The sequence below is a fragment of the Oxyura jamaicensis genome, chromosome 5 (genome assembly GCF_011077185.1).
Source record: "Oxyura jamaicensis isolate SHBP4307 breed ruddy duck chromosome 5, BPBGC_Ojam_1.0, whole genome shotgun sequence".
In the NCBI taxonomy this organism is placed as follows: domain Eukaryota; kingdom Metazoa; phylum Chordata; class Aves; order Anseriformes; family Anatidae; genus Oxyura; species Oxyura jamaicensis.
This window is the reverse complement of record NC_048897.1, coordinates 40,943,162-40,963,153: the sequence shown is the minus strand read 5'-3', so window position 1 is coordinate 40,963,153 and position 19,992 is coordinate 40,943,162.

Here is a 19,992-nt window from a genome sequence, read left to right as displayed (position 1 = left end):
TAGGCTAAGTGACCAAGTTAAATTCTCAAGAAAACAAAACAAAACAAAACAAAACAAAAACAACAAAAAAACACCTGAACTCTTCACTCTCTTTTATTCACTTTCTTTAAAGTCTGTTGTGGATTTTAATCATGAGACAAAAGTTAGGCTTTCTAGTTCCAGACAGAGCAGTTCATCTTATAATGCCAAACAGGAATCTCTCTTTCTCACTCTCACTTTAAATGGTTTAATAATTATATACCCTGCAAGAGTAATCCATAGATTTCTGTAGATTTTTTTTAAACGTTGTTATTAAATAATAATTCTAATTAACCAATTAGAATTATTGCATTGTATTAGTGCTATAAATATCACTGATAGGAAATATCATAACTTCTTTGAGTCTTCATTCCCAAGTGTGAATTAAATAGCTAAAAATGTATTTGTTTTTCCTTTGGTGCTTTGTATATCAAAATCTTAATTCAAGTGCATCAAGCAGAATAAAAGCAGTATAAACCTACATAATTGTTGAACCAAGGCACAGAAGTAAAAGACCTTATTATTACAAGATGTAAAGCTGTTTTCCAAGTTTTCTGACCTTTCCATTGAACAGGTATGAAAAATGCTATACAGAATATGTCTAATCCCAAAAGATTATTGGTCACAGTCTGCAATATGAAGACTTTAGGATAGATTAAATAATTATAAAAAATTCAGGTGTTTATTCCTAACTGAAGAAACTTTTTTTTAATGAGAACTTCCTATACATTTTAGCATTGTTTTGTTAACTGTTACCCATTAGCATGTACTGCTGTGACTACTGATGAAGTGAAAATTTTCTTCTACTAACTGCAGTTTGCGAACATACTACAAGCCAATCTTGGGGGGGAAAAGAAAAAAAAAAAAGTGTCCTGGAACCAAAAGATAAACAACCATCCAACTCACCTGGCAACAAATATGTGACAGAAAAGGGTTCAATTTGGCCCTTGACAATAAGGTAAACAAATATTTATATACGAAGAGATGTTTCATTGACCTCTCCAACCTGATCAGCCAACAGTGACCTTGACATGCAGATCTGAGAAGTACATATTTTCTGATTACTAAAGTGGAGATGCAAGAATGACCATCTGCATTTATTTTACAGAGCCCTGAAGATTTTTTATTTTATTTTATACATATATTTCCTCATTGTTTAAGTTTGATCAACATTTAGTCTGTCCTGGCTGGCTAGCTGGCTGGCCACCCTAGATCCTGCAGGTCCAGGGTGCAGCTCCCACTGACAGTGAAGGTTGGGGCAAAATTATCATTTGAATTGACCTTTTAGTATATAGTTAGACTGGATGCTAAGGCAACAAACTTTTACTAGAAGGAAGAGCACAGACCTGAATGGGTCTTTGCTCCAAATTCAACATGCAACATTTTTGACACAGCAATGGACACTGCTGCCCTGTTTTACACAACGTGTTGCAGCCCTCCAGAACTCATCCTCCAATGAATACTTCAGAATACATCTTCCAGACGATGCATTCCTTCTACAGGAGGATGAGGCAGCTGTACCTGACTGTCAGCCTGGATGCTTTGTCTCCAGAGGTGGAAGGCCATCTTGCCTCCACACCGTGCAGCTTTTGATGTGTTGCCACACAGGTCAGAAAGGTTCTCACATTTCCAGGCAGTGTTTTGAGCACAGACTGGTATGCAGAAGCCACATGTTTACTTGAAAAGGGACTGAGCCAGCCTCCTCTCCTGTCACAGGGCAGTGCTGCATCTCCGCAAATGCTGTTTCTTTCCTGCAGCTCACTCCTAGAGCATAGAGCAGGTATTGGAGGGGTCTTCTCACTTCAGAATGAATAAATCAATCACAACACCAGAAAAGGCACAAACCTAACATGAAATGTTATTGGTGAAGAAAACTAAACACTACAAGTTGACCTTTACCACTAAGATCTTGAAAGAGGATGATCCTTCACACAAAACAAAAATGTACAAGATTTTCTACTCTTGCTACACAGCAATGCTATGAAAGAGGGTCAGAGGGGAGCCCAGGCGAGCTACACATTCACAGAGAGAGGAATTTCCCTTGCAGTGACCACAATGAATGTGTTTTCTGAACCAAATATAAGCAGAGAGCAAACACCTGCATTCCTGATATTGAAGGAAAAGCTAAATGGAACCACAAACCTGAACTCTTTTAGTTCTAACATTTTAGAAGGAAAAAATGTTCAGCTACAATTCAGTCTTCTAATAAAGTTTACTTTCTTGCCAAGGCTATTTTTGGGACCAAAAACAGAAATCTGATTTACCTAAACATTTGTAACTTTGATGGAAATGTTGGTGATTCTATATATTGTTTTTGAATTTTAAAAATATCATCTAAGCAACAGTGTTTTAAAAGTAGATTTTCCTTATTGCACAGGCATTTTGAATTTGCCCTGGCCATTAGGATTATCAGGTGCATTAATATAAGTTAGAAAGCCACCCAATGAAACTGGAGAACTATCGACTTTGGTTTTAACAAACTGTATGGTATAGGCTATTTCAAGAAACTGTATATAGAATTCAGATCCTCTGCAACCATGCAGATACTTTTTTTTTTTTTTTTTTTTTTTGGTGCAGAGTTGATAATACTGTGGTTTTGCGTACTTTTAACAAAATGCACAAATGAAAAAAAACTTCTCTAACTTTGATTTTTCCTTTTTTTTTTTTTTTTTTTTTTTTTAATGCTGCACAATGAGATTATTTCTGATATCCTCACATGTTGCAGATAAGAAACTCTTTCCTGCCTGCTCTACCCACAAGTAATTGGTTCCAATGGATTTCTGAATATGTAACTGGGGTAAAGGCTACAAACTTATCCATTAGATTGCCATAGCAAGAAATTTCTTTGTATATTGCACTTCATGTTTCTTCATTTTATTTTTCTTTATAACTGCTTCTATATTCAGGTTATCTTGGAATAGTGCAATCTTGATTTGAATCTTAAAGTCTATTGTTTATTTGATTTCCTTCTTGAATATTCACCTTTATTTTTTCTTAGAAACGTTAAGGAAATACCTATTCCATTTTAAAAACATGTTTATGATCTGAGTGTTTTTGATGCTCAGGATATTTGAGTATCAGCCTTTGATGCTTGTCTCAGCATTCTTTACCCTTCTGTCACAAGTGAGACAAAGTAAATGACAGTAGGATCAGAGCATCTACCCAACTTGATTATCTCACAAACCCATATACACACTCCCCTCCCCAGTGTTAAATTCATTTAGACTTTGTTTGCAAGCAGGGATCACTGCTGGCCTGGGAAGGTCTGCAGAATATTGTGTTGTTCAGCATTTGCCCTGAAAATCTCTTGGCATGTGTTATCATCTCCTTGATCTCCCAGATCAAGAATCCTCCAGAATCCTTCCTCCAGCCCCAGCCACCTTATCTCCAGGCCCCCTTCTTCTTCTTCTTCTTTTTTATTTTTCTTTTTTTTTTTTTTCTTCATTAACTGGAGGATTCAAGATGAACCACTTTTGTTTGGACCGGAGGTCACTAAAATGTACAGCCAGCCCATACAGATAGCAGCCAGCAAGTAGGATGTTTCTGTTTGAGAGTTCAAAAGTTCAGATGTTCACCCTCACACACACACATACACCCAGTTACCTGTTGCCTGTTTGCATTCATAATTTAAGCTGTCTTTTTGACTGACATGCCATTTTTGCATGCTCCTGCTTTCCCTGTATTGCAACACGCAACAATGGCAGGGTGGATCCATGCTGTTAGGCCTTATCTTGCAGGGTACAGATTGTGCTCTTGTCAGAGAAAATGGAGGCTATTCCAAAGACCTCAGAACAGCAGCAGCCCTACTCAGGGCAACATACTGCTGGAAGTGGGGTGGCCTTAGCCACCACAGACCTGCCCCTGGCAATGCAGGTACATAGTGAGGCCTGCGGGCCTTGGCCCCCACTCCCCCTAGTAACAGCAAGAGGACTTGACCCACCACACTTCAAAACCTGATGAGTAACGCCATTGAAATGTCTTCTATGGTAAAACAGTCTTGAAGGACTCATGCAAAACAGGAGTTTACACCAGTGTCACTGTGTGGGTTTACAGTCAGACTGTAATTGCAGAACTGAGGCTTAAACTTCATTTCATGATTATCACTTTAGGAGATATTCACAAATACCAATATTGGATTTACTAACTGTGGGATCGTGTGAAGAGATAAGAGAGAAAAAATAAATAAATAAAATAATAATAATTAAAAAAAAAAAAAAAAAAAAAAACGTCTACTTTCCTGATCATGGTTAACTAGCGACTCCCAGGGTACAAAACAACAAAACCACACAAAGTCGCCTTTATCTGAACAGATAGCTTTACGTAGGTCTGTGGTCAAAGCCCACGGGGGCTTTACTGTAAAGCTCAGTAAGAAAACAAATTAATCCTTTTGATGTCTACCACTCTTACTACATAACATTTCTAGCATCTTTTTTTCTTTTTTTTTTTTTTTTTCTGCAATAATTTTCACAGTCTTCACTAATATCCCTTTTGGTTGAAGCTGAAAAGAAGGGGAAAAAAAATGAAATAAAGCACCATGGAGAGAAATTTAAATGGAATGGGACATAAAAATTCAGGACATCTATGTTTGATGCCATCATTAAAAAAAAAAAAAAAAAAGGGGGGGGGGGAGGGAAGAGAAGGATGACAAAGAGAAAAGAAAAAAAAAATGCAGCAACTCTTTTATGTGAAGATTACATTTAAAAATAACCAACTAACAGTCTGCACTTTTCAAAAGACTGACGTCCTGAAACGCATTTAGATTGATGCAGCCTGAGCCTGAAGTTCTCTTGCTGAGTAAACAGTCAAGTGTTCTTAATAGGAATTGCAGTTTCTCAACATCTGTTGGGGAAAAGGGAATGGTGAAACAACAATTTAGATTGAGATTGGTTTTGTTAAATGCATTTAAATTCCAAGATTAGTGGTGTTCTTTCTTTTTCAATTAGCATTTACTTGCAGAAAGGTTACAGATGAAGGGGCTGAGAAGGAGTTCTTTGGGGGAGGGGGTTAGATCCCAGGGCAGTACAGAACACACTAAAACCATGTAACACAGACTAGCATAGGACTTCAACACAAACTTACAACTTACGCAAAAGTGAGTGCCTTCGGAAAGCTCTAGAAAGGAGTAAAAAATTAAAAAAACAATAACTGTGGCTTCAATTTGTGAGCTCCTAAAAACCAAGCTGTAATTCATATATGAATATATTATTACTACCTTTCAAAGGAATTTTCCAGCCCATTCATTCTGCAATTTCCCATGCTGATTAGACAGACAGAGGACTGTGACTTCTTAGGGGTCACAGAAAGGTAAAAAGAAAGAAAGGATATAAGAAAAGTCCTACCTGCCTTGCTGCATTTCAAAAAAACAAGCCCTTTTTATGAGAGGAAGATTCTTTTAGCCCAGTGAAGCAGTTGTTGCAGTTTTCGGGAAACTGAAACAATACTAAAACCTGGAATGTTCTGAATTATATCACCCTCTTTCAGTCTGGAACCTATGTCAGGGCTTGAATCACCACCGTTCTTGACTGAGGCTGTTGCAACTGCTTTGATTTCAGCTTAAAGATGAAGTGACGAAGAAAATTATCAAACCTGTACCATTGAAGAGGATTTATTTCTTGTTGTTTTTTGTTTGTTGTTTGTGTTTCTTTTTTTTTTTTCAAGTACTGTACTTTTTTAGTATATGAATTTCAACTAGTTTTGTCCTTTTTATCTGTAGGCATTGTTACTGTGCTATTGCTTTGGCTTTTCAAGTTTTCTGTCACTGATCTTTATAATATCTGGAATCAGGGAGTTCTGTATATTTGCTTCATTTACAGCATATCAGAAAATTATTCTTTTTTCTTGGAAAATCATGGAAATATATATGCTATTCTTTAGCCAATGATAATGTGCTCAGAGATGGACAAAATTTTTCAGTCCCTGACTGAACACCTGGCAAATGTGAAAAGAAATGCAAAACCAAATAAAGCCCAACTCAAGCAGAGTACGTTTGGAAATCCAAAGCACAGGTAAAACTGTAAATATATATTTTATTTATTTATTTATTTTCACTGCAAATTCAACAATGTTCTATTCTAAACTGTTACTTCAAAGCACCAGTAAATCAACAGAAAGAGTCCTCTTGGCTTTGCTGGTTAAGTGTAAGAAGCATCATAAGGGGTAACACACACGTTAGTATCAGTACAAATATGTTTGCTGCTAAAGCAATGTCAGCTTTAAATCTCTCTCTGGACATTTAAAACTAGCTGAGATTGATTGCACTATTTATTGATCTCATTTATATTTTCTTGGAGATTTCAACCTAATGCTAATCTGATGAAGTGCAGATGAAGTAGGTTGTGTTGGTTAGCAGTGTGTACTTTATTGCACAGAGCTGTTAGAGGACCGGTGTGAACAGAAAGTAAGAGTAAATGACTGTACAGTTAGCCTTGTGGAATATTTAATTCTCTAACCACAAGTAGACGTGATCACAAGAGACTTTACAGGAAATTGGACTTTGGACTCTTGCTCTTTTAAAGGGAGAGTCCCCCACCCTCTTTTCTCCTTCTCAGAAACCTTTGTTTTTTTCTGTGTCTGTCTCACCTTTCAAAACACAGATGGTAACAGGCATGTCCTCTGCTTTCTGCTTTACATCCTGGTTTCCAGTAGGCCTCCCCATCATATGTAAGCCATATATAAACCATTCAGCTTACCCTCTCATTTCAGGATTATAGCTATGACTTTGACGTGGTAGTCTGCACACCTACCATTAAAACAAAGCATTTTGGGCAACGGGAGCAGTTTTGTTGACCTGAAGGCCAGGCATACTGTTTTGTTTTGGAATAAACCAGTTTTCCTTCTACTGCAGTCTTGATCCTCCATTTGAGATGCTTGATTTGTTTCATTATCTATTATCTCTTATCACACAAAATAAGGATTAGTCAGACAAGTTTTATTCCCATGGCTAGTTCCACTATTGGTAGAATTTTCATGTAAACAAAGAATGCAAGCTTATCCCTGCTATTATTTTCTTAACTACAAACGGTCTGGTATTCTGGGAAAAAATATATATATATATATCACACAACCAAACAAAAGCTTATGTTTGCTATAACTAGAGCTGTTCAGTCTCATAGAAAAATGACAAATCTTTAAGTAAGGACTTAATGTAACTATTTACATCAGCTGAAAATCATAACATAACATATGCTTGTCCAGCTATGCACATTGTAGGGAAAAGGTGATCCTTAGTTTTAGCTATTCACGTGCTATGGGACACACATTGTAGGTATTTGGCTGCCACAAAAAAAAAAAAAAAAAAAAAAAAAAAAAAAAAGACTTCTACTGGTTGAGGTAGTTAATACACTGCTTTAAAACAGATTTTAAGCAACATAGAATCATAGAATGTCTTGGGTTGGAAGGTACCTTAAAGATCATCCAGGTTGCTCAGGGCCTCATCCAACCTGGCCTTGAACACCTCCAGGCATGGGGCATCCACAGCTTCTTTGGGCAACCTGTTCCAGTGTCTCACCAGCCTCTGAATGAAAAATTTCCTCCTAACCTCTAATCTAAATCTCCCCTCTTTAAGTTTAAAGCCATTCCCTCTTGTTCTGTCATTATCTGATTGAGCAAAAAGTTGTTCTTTGTCTTTTTTATAAGTTCCCTTTAAGTAACATATTTGGCTTAAGGAAGCAAGTCCAGTCTACAGAAAAATTGTATTTTATGTCATGCCAAAGCATACTATGACTGATCTAAAGATCTAAATATGTATTGACACATAAATATTACTGTGCAGCTAGCTGTAGAGCTTGAAGTTGGATAGCAGCACTGCATGTTTTAATACTTGGTAAAAGACTGTGAGCAGCTTTGGATTTCTTCCTGCCTGTGGACTAGCAGAGCCCAAGTATATCACAAGGTGATGTTCCCGCAGGTAGGGAAAGACATGCTGTTGAACACAAAATATTCTTAACAGTAGCTATGATTATCTGGTCCTGTAGCGTTATTCATTTTAGGAGTGCTGTGACTTCTTCCAGAAGAAATTACACATGTGCATAGATACTTAACTTTTTTTCATGACGATGGCTCAAAAGGATGAAATATAAAGAACTGAAAGAGGAAAAACAATTTTCCACATAAAGGAGGGGTTGTGGCACAATGGATAGTGGTTTTGACACAGATTCCACTCAGTTAGTTGAAATGAAAGGAAACACACAGTACAAACAGAAGAGGCTAAGGAAGCAGAAAACTAAACCTGAATGAATCTGAGTCTGGAATTTGTACTCTTAAGTTTGCTTGGGGTTGAATTTATTGTATATTAAAGGCTTTAATCAAATGCTCTGGGTCATATGAATGTATTTTAATGCTTTTATGGTGTGGCATGTTCTAAGCAAAAAGTGTCATCCCACATATATCACATTTGTCTAAATTTGCATTCTCCCAGATGGCCACATTTATTGACTTTGTGAAGTTAACTGTCTCTCCCTGCTTCCAGCCAATCAGGGATTACAGGAGGATCAAAGGAAGTGAATTCTTCGTTGTTTCATCTACTGCTGAGAATGACCCCAAACCAAATCTCTTGACACCAACGCCCCCAAATGTCAGTCCCAGATTAGCACAGAATGTTCCTGGCCCAAATTCTATTTCCATTTTTACAATTTCTATGAAATTCAAAAATATTTTACCTGTGAACATAAGCACTTCTCTTGCCAGCATGTTGCAGCAGAAACATGTGTCAGCACTTTGTACAGCTGACACACAATGTCAAGTATTATTTACTTTCAGGGGTAAAAAAAAAGACCATTTTACTCCTACTGAAAAAGCTTTCCAGCTATGATTCCAAATACACTCATTTATACTTGTGTGACCCAGGACCCAAGTACTCAATTCCTTGCATCTCTAGGAACTGAACTTTAAGTAACTTACAGGTGATTTTTTTCCCCCCTACCTCTTCTAAGACTACTCTTTGCAGTTATAAATCTTTATTAATTAAAAGTTCACAAAATTCAATCAAATTCCTTTCCTTTAAATCATGCTAAAGGAAAATGAACAACAAAATGCCCACAGTCCAGGTAGCTGTCAATTCCTTTCCTAGTAAATGTTTAATCACTGATTTTTTGTAAGTCCAAGTGTAATAGTATGGGAATTTAATCATCGTTTCTATTAGTACAACTGCTTGAGAGGGTCTTGAAGACATTTCCTTTCACTTTAGTTTGCCCTGTGGATAAGTAAAGCACTTTGGTTCTGTATTGATTTGTCCTTTACTGCAGTGATCACCTTTCATTTTCAAGCATTCACCTTCCATTCATGAGCATTAAATCCCTATTTAAAAGAAATAATAGAACTGGAATGGTGGCTCAATAGGGCAATGATCAGTGGCAGAACCCAAATGACTTTATCTGGGTCAGAACTTTATTTCATTAGGTTCAACAGTGATTTCTTGCTCTCCCCTTCTATGTCTCTCAGGCGCTGACAGACCTTCTCTCTCCCTAAGGATGTGGAGACCAGCTGCCTTGAGATAAGAGAAAAAGAAGGGAAAGAAAGTGCATTTATAAAGGACACTGGTCTACATGTGCAGTCAGCAGCATATAAAAGCCCCCTGTGTGTGAATGTGGGCTAACACATCAGCACATGTCTGTTTTGAAATGAAGAGCAGCAGGTACATTTTGACACAAATTCAAATCAAACGTGTGCCTTTGATATCATACTGGCAAAACTCGATCATATGCTTTGCTAATCGAGTGTGCCGAGTCTCCTATGCTTATGTTTTTTGGAATTAAATTGCATGACTGTGCTTTGCTCTGTAAAATGTGTAAATGTGTAAATTATGTCAGGACAGATTGCAAATGCCAGTTGAAGAAATAAAAAATATGCTGCACTCATTGTAAAGAGTGCAGGGGTGTGGCCTGGAAGATGGTGAGAAGGGGTTAATGCCTTCTAGCAAAATTCCTGGAAGAAACAGATTGATTTATTAACTGTTATTTGTATTACTAGTATTAACAGCACAATGAGACAACACCAGAGAACCCAGAATACCCCTTTTAGGACTTCAAGACAGTGAGACTGTACTATACCAATAAATGTAGAGCCATGCCTCCCACCTGGAAGAATTTTTTGCACATGGGTCAACATAGAATAAATGAACATAGTGAGCAAAGGCAGTGTCTTCACAGTGAGTGAAAAAGGCATAGAGTTACACATTGGCCCTATTTCAAGAGCACTTAAATAAGAGCTTAAGACCATTCCCTCAAAGAAAAGCATTTAAGCAGAAGCTTATGCACAGTAATAAATAGGAATATGCCCTTGAAATATGGCCAATGTATACTGCTTACTTAATACATTATATTTACATATATGGAATTACTTTATCATCTTTTAATGTATTTTAATTATATTTTAAATATCTAATGAAGTCACAATTCCCCATTCCCTCATTGTTTATCATTTTTCCTCATTCTATCTCCCTTGAAAACACATTTTGGGATTACTCTCCATCTTCTCCTCTACCTATCTTATTTAAGAGACCCTGAAAACCAAAGATTGTATTTGAAATCATGGACCACATAATAACAGATTTCTTCTTCTTTTAAAGTTTGATCTTCCTAATTCTAGAGAGATGGCAGATTTCTGATCCCACTGAAACCAGGATAAGCAAGAATTTGTCCTCGAGTTCAAATGTATTAACCTAGATCCCACTGTGCAATGGAATTATCACCTTGGAGTGATCTTGCACTCTTGAGATGAGATTCATTTGAATAGGTATGAGATGACTGTGCTGAAGAAGATAAAAGATGGTTGTGATATCAGTTTAAAACTATGTCATTCAAACCACTGAGAGTGAATTTACTGATTTTACAAACTCTCTTTTTTAGCCCCAGATATTTGTTTAAGTGGATCATATTTAACCTAGAGAGTTATGTAACCATTTCTGTGCCTTTATTACTGAATGTTTAATATTTTGTCTTCAAAGATATTTTGTAGTGATGTTCGAACTTTTTGCTTTGATGGTCTAAACTTCAGAACTGTACCTTTTCAGAAGGGGGAAAAAGTCTTTAAAACCTGTGTGAAAAAAATATTCCAAGGAAAGTCTGGTTTCTATAAATTACCAATGCTGACCAGATGCAACCTAGTATTACCAAATTTCAAGAAATCACAGATTAAGGACTCTCAGTGTTGTATTTTTTCAAACAAAAATTTTTAAATCTGATATGTAATGAATTATGTCAGGTGATTTTCCTTCCCCCAGGAGTAGAACAAACTTACTCCAACACAGCAAATTTTCAGATTGGTATGGAATTGCTAAACATGAGTATTTCCGTGACCTCTGGTCCATTTGAACATCTAAGCATATGACTTAGTGGTCCTGTATTGAAGAACCAAATCATAATTATATTTGTTTACTGCATCCAGTAACATAAAATACTTATTTAATTTTAAACCATGGAAGTTGTGTGTAGTATATGCTGATGACAATTATATAGTTTAAAAAAATACCAAGAACTGTTCCTCTACAACATTAAAAGCATGGGTATATTAAAGTGTTTTGTCCATGGCTTTTCACAGTCTTCAAACCTGAGACATTTTCATAAATTTCATGAAAGAAAATCAGAGAGAAAGACTATATGAATAGCCACTGTAAGAAAGTCTAAATGTCCTGAATGTCTTAGGGGACCTTAAAGGGGAATTCTGTGGTTATTGGGATAGACTGGATGATTACTTTAGTTGCTGGGTTTGTAATAACCAATAGACAGCATCACCACTCTACAGCTTCAGGGGAAAAAAAGGATTTCGTTCCTTTTCTGTAGTTTGCTACCTAACAAATGGTCTGACTGCTTGAAGACCTGTTCCTCCTTCCCATGCAGTCTCTGGAAGACAAGAAGGGCAGTATGAGATTAAATAAAGGTAAAGTGGCCCTTTAGAAATTTACCAGTCTCCTATATATTTCAACGTTTACCTTCAATTAATAAAACATAACTATCAAGATTAATATCTTTCTGAAATGCATGCTTATGTGAAAAATATTTCATCACATATTTCACAATCTCAGATGTTTTCCTTTAAATTTAAGGATCTGATTTATTTTATTTATTTGATTATTACATACAGCCTATGCCAAAACCTCTCCTATCATTATAAAAGGCTGTTTTGTTTGACTGCATGTCCTAAACTTAGTCTGTGATACTGCACTCATTTCATTCATGTTCATCAAGTAGCTGTAGAGTTAGAATCATTTTTAAAAAGGAATTGGATTTAGGCGATGGCAATACAAGGTAGAATGTTATCTCCCAGAGATAATCTGCGATACTATAGGTACAGCAATATATTAGCAAAACACCTCTATTTAGGAAACACATGGTATTCTGAAACTGAACATTAGAATAAATTTTGAAAAGACTCTGCATTTTTTCAGGGAACCAAAATGATTCCCTATAGATGTAGCAAAGGAGAGAATTTCAAATTCAGCATAATGTTCACTTTGCTTTTGAAAAATCTAACTTTGATGTTTAACTGGTCCCACTAGAATATTTGGCCCTTTAGTCACAGGTCTGGCACAATCCCTCTCCTCACCAACTGCCATTCTGAATTGCGTGGACTAATACAATTTATTACTATACTATTATTAACTAGGAATATCTACTACACTTTGTCCCCTAAGCAAAGTCATTAATTTCTGTTGACAGCCTTCAGGTGGCACTGAAGATGAAAAGAAAAAGAGAATTTTTCTCCTCTTAACTGTAATCCTGCAGTTGTGCTTTAAGGAGAACTTCGTTCTATTTGTATGATCTTTACTGAAAGGGAGTTCTGTGGCTTCACACACAGATTCCCATAAACCACCCTACAGAAGATGAAACATGACACTTCCTTTGTAAGGGATCCAAGAATCCTGCCCCTAATCCATAGATTTCATATGTATTTAATCAACTTTTTATTGGTTTTGTAAGGATAAAGCTTCCCCTTCCAATGTGAGCACAATACAAACTTTGACAGTGTCATTAATAAAGAACTGTACAGCTCAAACAGGGAAGTTTATAGCAGCCTTCCTCACAGTGCTTTCAGCGATGCTTGTGTAACATAGTCTTGCTGTGGCAGACTTGCTGTGGCAGACCCTCAAATGCAAACTGCCGAGGAAAATAGAGAAAGCTCATGCTGTCAAAAAATCACATCTTGGTGGGAAAAAAAAAAAAAAAAAAAAAGGGTGGGGGGGGGGGGGGGCTGTTTTCTAAGTATCTTTTTCTCCTGCTAATGGCAGAGACCTTCTGGGTTGAGATAGTGAGCCTAATGAAGACAATGGCAAAGAGCCAAATGATTTCAGTGGCACTAAATCAAGTCATTGATGGGCAAATTTAGAGATTTGCCATTTTGAAGCCATGATGTTTTTGTTCGGAAACCCACGTCATTATCAGAAGAACTGAAGGGACACAGTTTGAAAATTCAAGTGGCTTTTGGGGCTCTTTTCACCACAACACATGCAATCCATCCTTTCAAACTCAGAGGCAGTCAGACGTGTAAATATTTCAAAAGGACACCAAAATTTTTTTGGAAGCAAACATTCTATTTGGGTATTCATCCAGATCTCCAAAACAAAATACCAGGCACTAGTTTCTGGTCTCAGCAAATGGTCATTTGAATCGTAAACCAACAAAAAAAAATGGCATTAATAATCAATTCTGCTTTCCGATACAGCACACTGTATCCTTTCACAATGAGTAGGATTTAAAGCTGTTCTTACTAAATACCAACCACATTCAGACGAAAAATAAATGAATAATTTTTTAACAATACTGTTATCTCAATTGAAAGGTAATACTAAAGACAACAAGTTTCACATAAACAATTATGCAGAAGTCAGCTTTAAAAGTTTCAGCATTTTTGCACAGGTCCTTCTAAGTTATACATACTGATTTTTTTATAACTTTGAGTTTTGAAGGTCACAGTTTTCATGGGTAAGATGCTGAATCCTTTGCCAGTGCACAGATGGGCATGAATTCAAAGGCTTTTTATGGGTATTTTTAGGACATTTTAAAAAATTTGGTCTTCATTTTGATTTTTAATGGATATTTAGGTTATTTAATAAATAGATAGCTATGGGTGATTATGTCTATATAGATAACTATATAGACAGTTGTAAGTACATGCCATTAATATGTATTTTTTATCTTTCTTTTCTTTCTTATTTTTCTTCCATACTCTATCAAAATCCCCTAAGAAACAAATGCAAAACCAAATGAATTTTGGTTCTAGAAATTGTAAGTCTTGAGTAATGCACTTTAAAAGGATTTTTTTTCTCTTTTTCATAATATAAGAGGAGTCAGAAAATTGGTTGTGAAATCATAGAATCATAATTTAGGTAATTTAGTTTGGAAATTATGCATTAAGTTGTTCGACCACCAGCACAAGTCAAGACTAACTTCCAAGTTAGACCAGGTCATTCAAGGCCTTTTCCAGACAACTGTGAAAATCCCCAAGCATGGAAAACCCACAGACTCCTTGGGACCCTGTTCCAGCACTTAGCCACTTTCGTTGTGAAAAGTTTTTTCTTTCTATTCAGTTGGATTTTTCCATCTCTGTAAGTTGTGACTCCACATCCATTTGTCTCTCATCCTTTTTCTGTAACCATCTGAGAAAAGCCTGACTTTGCCTTCTCTACAGTGCTCCTCTGGCTGAAGCTGAACAGCAGGTGGACTGCAGATGGGTCCCCTCTTTAGACTTTTCTTCTCCAGGTTAGAAAAACAACTCAGTCAGGCTTCTTTCATTCATTGTCATTTCCAGCCCCTTATTCAACTGAGTGATTCTTCACTGGTCCATCTTCATTTTGTTGGTGTCTGTTTTGTACTGGGTTCCCCCAAAATAGGCTCTGAGTGTAGGGGAATTGCTTCCACAGACCTGCTGGCTATAGCTTCCTTGTGCAGTCTGTGGCCAGCCAACTCTTCTCTGAAGGCATACTGCTGACTCATGTTCATCCTATGGTCCACCAAGACACTTTGGAAGATTTGCAACCTAACCAGTCAGTCTGTACTTCAGTCTGGCGTAATTCTGACCCACCTGCAGGACTTTACCTTTACCTTTATCAAATTTCATGAAGTCCCTAACAACTTTATTATGATTAGATGGTCACGATCCCTCCAAATAATACCCACATGATTCATTGTATCAAACAGTCCCCTCTGTTTTGTGTCATCATGAACTTCATCTCACCATCAAAGTTGTTCATGCAAATATTAAACATCCCCAGAACTGACTACTGAGGAACCAGTAACCAATTGAAATTCAAACTGCCAATCACTGTTACCCCATCAAGCTTTTCGCAACCTATCCTGTTCAGATTGCCCCAGTATGAATACCAGGGTGCTATGGAAAAGCATTGAAAGCTTTTCCAAAGCCAAGGTGAACAACATGCACAGCTTTCTCTTCATCCAGACAGCCAGCTGTCGTTTTGTCTTAGAGCACAGACTGCTTATGGTAAATCCTTGCTGGCTATTCTAAGCACTTTCCTGTTTTTCATGTGCCTAAAAATGTCTTCCATGAGGACTTGCTTCATAGTCTTACCTGGAACTGAGGCGAGGCTGACCAGCCTGCATTCCCCAGATTCCTTCTCTTACTCTTTTTTTTTTTTTTTTTTTTTTTTTTAATTAGCCATAACATTTGCCTTTTTCCAATCATCAAGGACCTTCTCACATTGTCACAACTTTTACAAGATGTTATAGAGCAGCCTCACAATAACATATTTGATTTAGTTGAGAAATCTTAGAACGAAACATGCCTCTGTAGACAGCAGCAGATTCTTTCTTCATCTTTACTGTGCACTGCAGTAGTGCCTGCCCTGAGGATGTAGCAAGAATACATCACATGCAGATTACACCATTACAATTATGATAAGGTCCATGTCTCAGAGCAATGGAGCTCAGAAGGTCTTACTATTTCCTGAAATGCTGCATCATTTAAGGTCCTATCTCTCATGGGCAAATAAAAGTAAAAAAAAAAAAAAAAAAAAAAAAAACATGAGAAAAACAACAACAAAAATCATCTCAGAAACAAAGATTGTTTTTTGATTTCTAGCCATTTTCTTAGCTTCAGACCACAACAGGAGGGAGATTTTTTTTCATTAAACAATTTTTTTGAGATCCACTAATACTTTTTTAGCAACATTTCATGGAGAAAGGACAAATGTTTACTGTCTTAAAACATATACGTTAAAACATAATCTTCTCATTTGAAGATTTAATATGTGTTTCACCTTCTGCAACTTTATGTTGACTGGATACACAAGTGCAAGTCACCACTATAACTGTCATGCATCTTGAACTGCCTGTTTCAAAATGACTAATCTACACTGGTTGTATTGGAAGTTTTTTTTTGTTTTTTTTTTTTTTTATGATATATATTTTTATTTGTTGTTACATCTAATCCTCATTTTGATAGTCCATAATTATTTTTCCCTCACAAAAATACTCAAGAGACTTCTTGCTGAACCCTTTTCATATTACTCAGTATTCAAGTGTTACTACAGATGTCACTCAGAACACTCTCATTTTGATCAGTTTCTAAGTTCTCATCCTCTGATCAACAGACACAGCAAAATGGTGAAGCTTGTTTATCTCAAACATCACCTCACTAGCCATAGGACAAAATGGGACTTGCCTCATGAGGCGAATAACTGACTAATGATACTGAGTGCTTCCATTTTGGATGTTTGAAAGTATTGCAAAGTGTCCTTTGCCGGTACCTTATTGTGTGTGCAGAAATGTGGAGAAACTTTCTATAATTAGTCACTATTAAGAATATAGGGTTAATACAATTTCAGCTGATTTCCACTGCTGAGAGCTAGGTCTTCCCACCTCTAACCTGACTCTCCAGCTCAAAACAGTACTAAACTGTGGTCATGAATGACTGAGATAATGTGAATGGCAGATAGAAGTTGCAAAAGATCAAAACATCTAGTGTTAAAAGAATACATGAACAAAATGAAGGGGAATTTAAAATAGCTATTCAATGATTATAGCTCTGGACAAAAGCCTATATGAAAGAAAATAATTTTGAATTTTTAATTTGTTTTCCCCAGTCTTTTATTATTATTATTATTATTCATTCAGCTATCACATTAAGATTACAGTGGTCACCTCCTTATTAATTGTATTTCTGAGCTCTTCACAGCTAACATAATGTTTTGTTTCAATGTAAAAATATAACTGAACTGGATAAATATTTTTTTAAAATGCACTAACTAGGTTTTACTGTTGTTTTTGTTGTTGTTGTTTGTTAATAAATTAGAATGTATTTATCTATACTCTAAACCATGAAACCATGTGGGTTTTCACTTTACAAAGATTTTCAATTCCTGCTTTAAAAGGGGGAGCAACACCTAGATCAATATTGAAAAGACTGTGAACAACTTTAGAAGCCATTTAACTAATACTTATTAATGGGCAACAGCTGTGAGGCACAAGGAAATGTCCTTGCCCCAAGCAGAAATGTAGAAAAAACAACTGGCACCAGTATCTAATTCATTCAGGGCTAAAAGCTTCCATGTGAGAGTCTTATAATCTCTTTCCAAGAAGTAAAATCCTTTTTACATAGGCTTAACATCATAGTTTGTGAATTGCCTGAGAGGTCTTATAAACTGGGTGTTATTTTGCTTGTCCAAATCTAAACTGCAGGTTTTACATTATCTGACCATATCCATGACTCAGTATTATTAATTATATGTTTCTCATATTAGTGAAAAAATAAACAACACACCTTGCTTGAACAATTTTTTGTTACCATCAGATACCAAGCGGCCGTAGCACTGCCAAACTGATCAGCATAGATTATTAATTATGATACTGCTGGTACAGTTCAATTTAATCAGAAAAGAACATCAAGGAGTCCGAGAAGTAGAGTATATAATGAAATTTATCTTTGCCTTGTACTGATAGGGATAACAATGATCTGCAAATTGCTTCAGTTACAAATACACAATTAAAAAAAAAAGATAAATATCAAAAGATATGCCACATTTTCAACTCAAAGCCAAAAGTGCAGGTCTTAATCTTAGTAGTCAGTTTTAAAATCATGACTTAATTCTTCCCTTGATGTACACGCTTAACTCCCATTAAAATTAATGGGGGTTACACATGCTCATCAAGGAAGAAATAGACCCCATAGTGTGTATATTCTTCAAATAATAAGGATTTGGTGATTATTCTATTTTTTGTTCATTAATTTTCAATTTATCTTGTAAATGTGCACTCTTTGTGATCTTAGGTCCAATTATATAGAGTAATTTGTGGCAAAAGGTCTAGTGGATCATTTTCCTTTTAAAGGACATATGGTTTTATAGCAGATATTGACAGTGCTCTAATTCTTAAACTTTATCACTTGCAGAATACACCAAAACAAGGCAATTTGACTCCTAGCAGCTGAATTCTCTTCTTTCATGTGGTCCAAGGTCCTTTTAAATCACTGCATATATTCCATTGACTTTACCCAGTCTGGGACTTTAACCTTAAATCAGTCAGTGCCTAAGAGCAAAAATTTTAGTGACTAATGGTATTCAGGTGCCTTCATTTCTGGGTGTCCAAACTTTAGGTTACTTAGGGTGAACATTTTTCAGAGGGTAATGGTTAAACATTTTCTGAAAAATATTTTTTTCAGAACATTTCAGAGAACTGAGGTGATTGGGGTTAGTTTATATCTTTAAAGAAATAGACATACTGCTCCCCAAAAAGCAACTCTTATTTAATTAGTGGCATCAAGAGATTGGATATTCTAGCATTTCCTGACTAATGAAATGCAGTGTTCTGAGACAAAGAGACATGCAGCTGTTCTCTCCTCCAATCCATGGGAACTTATAATTTTTAAGGTATTATCTGTTAATAAGTATACATTATGAGCCTATTTAAATATCTTAATTACAAGCAATGGCATTTGTAGTTTAAATGGATTTACCAGTTTATCCCAAAGTACCAACTGAATAGGTCAAAATATTCCCATCTTTACTCAGTTGTACTTTACTGACAAGAGTATTACCCATGACCCCATCAATACCTAGCAGAGGAATTCTGGCCCAAAATTACAATGGATTTTCATTTACAAGCAAAACCAGAAATAATGATTGTGAAGAGATGCTCTCCCATTCATATCAGACTTCCCTGATCCCTTAAAAAATTGGAAGTTTCTGCAGCACAATCTATGGGGCACAGGCATGAATCTAATAGATACATAGGGAAGGACTGAGCTCTACAGCCCTTCCTTTTCAACAGATATGAATATTTGGGAGCATTTTGCTTGACAGTAACGTCATTTGAACATTTTTAAAGCAATCTCTAATTTTCCATATCTTGATTTCTCATTGCCGTATTTTTGAATGCTTAAGGATGATCGTGCAAGTTAATTAACATATTCCCTTTAGGACCCTTTAGATCTTTTTTAAGATGCAGTCTTCCTCTCCTGTATAGACTTCCTCTTTGAAAAATCTTTTTCTGAGTTCTTTTACCCAGATTCACTATCTTAGCTACTTTTCAAACAAATGTGTTAATACATATATATTTCCACATACATATATATTTCCGTGTCCTTCCTGCTCCCCTTATTAAAGTCAGTAAATCTCTAGTTAATGATTTTAGGCTAATTCAATACAAATAAAGAACATGGACTTATCTAGTGTTAGAGCATTTCCTTTATGCCCATCAAAGAAAACTCACAGTCCTTGGTTCACCTGGATGTGTCTGTGCCATTCCTACAAGCTGCATTAGCAATGTGGATGACCAAATTGTGATTTTTATTATTATTTTTTCCCCTTTGGTTGAGGTAGCACATATCCATGCTAGACTTCCTACTGGGTAACTGTTAGCAAAAATGACTGTGTAAAGACCATAAAAGCATGAAACTCTTACTATCTGTAGCCAACACTACCCAAGAGAAGGAGAATCCCATAAAATGTAACATATGTTCTGGCAGAAAATTCCAACTTGTCAATGTAACTTCATGAAAGAGGCTGATGATTAGGTTCAATGAAAACTG